This window comes from Hyperolius riggenbachi, chromosome 4 (assembly GCF_040937935.1).
Source record: "Hyperolius riggenbachi isolate aHypRig1 chromosome 4, aHypRig1.pri, whole genome shotgun sequence".
Classification (NCBI taxonomy): domain Eukaryota; kingdom Metazoa; phylum Chordata; class Amphibia; order Anura; family Hyperoliidae; genus Hyperolius; species Hyperolius riggenbachi.
The window spans coordinates 20489361-20491745 of NC_090649.1; the positions used below are offsets into that span (position 1 = coordinate 20489361).

The following is a 2385-nucleotide window of genomic DNA, read 5'->3' on the forward strand; positions in this document are numbered from 1 at the left end:
TCTAAATGCAGCAGCGGCAACCAGCACACAACCCAGCACTGCCCCACACAGTCGGCTAGCCCAGGCCGGCTACCGGCTGCCAGGGGGGCCCCCTTCACACTGCCTGTGCAGGCCTGCCGGGCCCCTGGGATGGGCGCACCTGTGCTAAACGCAGACGCACGGGCCAGGCTCAGCTGCCACCTGATTACATTAGCATGGCCCCGCCCACCGCCGGAACAGCCATCACCCCTCCGCTGCCGTGCCTCCACGTCGAAGAGAAAAGTAAAGTAGGCTTCCGGCTCCCTGCATTCTGGCAACACGCTAGGAGAGAGTGTGGAGGGCAGAGGAAGAAGTCAAGAGAAGTCTCTAGCCTGGCTGGCTGTTTGAGAACACAGTGCGTCTTTCTTCGTTCATCCTCCTTCCTCTTTATCTCTCTGTCTGGACGTGCACGGTGTGCCACAAGAGGGAGACACAGGCCGGGGAGTGGAGAGCCTAAACAGGAGATGCCATCCTAGCCTGCTACACACACTCACAGCCTGCCACTGATGCAGGCACCTGAGCAGGTGCTCACAGGAAGTCAACCGATGATGTCACAATGCCCTGGGCCCAGGCAATATAAGGAGCTGCAGCCAGGGCTCTGCCTGCCAGTCCGCTGGCAGCTCACCAGGGGAGGGGTGCTGCTGCTGCTTCCTTTGCAGGGGACAAAGTGCAAACATGAAGAAAAGTGGTCCGGTCATGGATTTTTTTGGGACACAGCAACTGCGTAGCGCAAGTAGAGTTCATCCAAAGTAAAATTAAAAAAAAAAAAAGTTTTGTTTTTTTTGTTTTTTTCTTCCGTCTTTTCTTGTCTGTTCACAGGTTCTTATAGCCAGGCGAAATACAGACTCAATAAATGACACAGATGCACAAAGAAAGCAGACACAACTTGAAACAATGTTTTTATTGAGGATTTCAACTCTCTCCTGCACCCAGCAGTAGCAGCACAGACATAGAGCGCACAGCAGGGGGGGGGGGGGCAAAACAGCACTTGCTTGCTACTGGGAAATTCACTTTGCAGAGGGACACTTGATTTTAGTGAGTTAATCAGCTAGGTATTTTAGTAGTTTTGATCTGTTTTTTTGACACCAGTAAGAGAGAGTAGTGCACCGGTCCTGGAGGTACTGCAATACCAGGTCGATGCGCGGAGTGGACAGAGCAAGCTCTTCTTCCATCTCCCTGTTCCAAAAATCCATTTAATATATGGTCCCTAGAGAGGGAACGTATCAGATATTAAAGTGAACCTTCGGACTAAAAATCGACTCAGTTGCACTGAAAAGGCTTTATGTTTCTTTAACAGTTTCACAGCATCAGAACTTTGTTTCTCTTATACAAGCCTCATTTTTAGCTGCACAGAAGAAAACTGCCCGGGCATTTTTCTCCCATGCTGTGCAAAGCATGATGGGATTTCTGATTTTGTTCTTGTTCTGCTGTTTTGGTGCAATTTTTTTTTTTTACACTTTGAATTTAACATTTGAAGCCTAGTGTGTGCAGCTGGGAGGGGTTATCAGGACACAGGATAGTTGGAACTGTGTCTCCTGTTCCTTGTCACCTCCTTTCAACCAAAAAGATGGCTGCCCCCATGACAAAGATGGCAGTCCCCATGAATCACAAACATTTGCCTGTTCTTTTAAAACAGGGTTGGTAAGAGATTATATTACCTATCTATTCTAATTAACATAACTAATGTAACTTGATGACAGTATGTTTGTTTAGGCTGAAGTTCCCCTTTAAACTGATACGAAGAGATGTTTTCTTTTTTTTCTGGTCAGAAATCAAACCACATCCCAAAAGGAATATCAATACATTCCAAATATTGGTTCAGCCGATAACATCATCTCAGTAAAAAAAAGAAAAACACTTTTTTTCTCTAAGAATATAAAAAAAAGGAAAAAGAAAGGTAAGTATATATACACTATCATTACACTAATTAAGATAAAAAAAACTCCACCTCTTAGGTTGCCACCAAACATCCTTATCTTTAATAAAAAATTTTATTAAATAAATAACGTACAACCTAGACAGAAAAGTCTTTCCCACCTCCACCACCCCTCTACAATCTTTCCAAAAACACTAACGCATTCCTCACATCCCACATCACAGCCTTATAAACCACACTCAGCAACCAAACTGTCCTTTTTTCCTCGCTATTTTCATCACACCATCCACTCAGCATCATTACAAACAAAAACTATCAACAAAAACTTCTGCCAACAACATGTCAATTCCTTTCTCACATCCTGCGCAAACTGACAATACCAAAATAGATGATAAATATTCTCCAGACCATCACAACCTTCTCTAGGACACACCTCCGATCTCACCACATCTCTTTATTAAAAAAATAAATAAATCCCGGGTTGGTAGACA

The 2385-nt window shown here is 44.8% G+C and overlaps 1 pseudogene; it reads right to left on the minus strand.

The window, feature by feature from the left end:
- Positions 1–1114: 1114 nt before the first annotated feature.
- Positions 1115–1283, minus strand: LOC137505787 (U2 spliceosomal RNA; annotated as a pseudogene).
- Positions 1284–2385: the final 1102 nt, after the last annotated feature.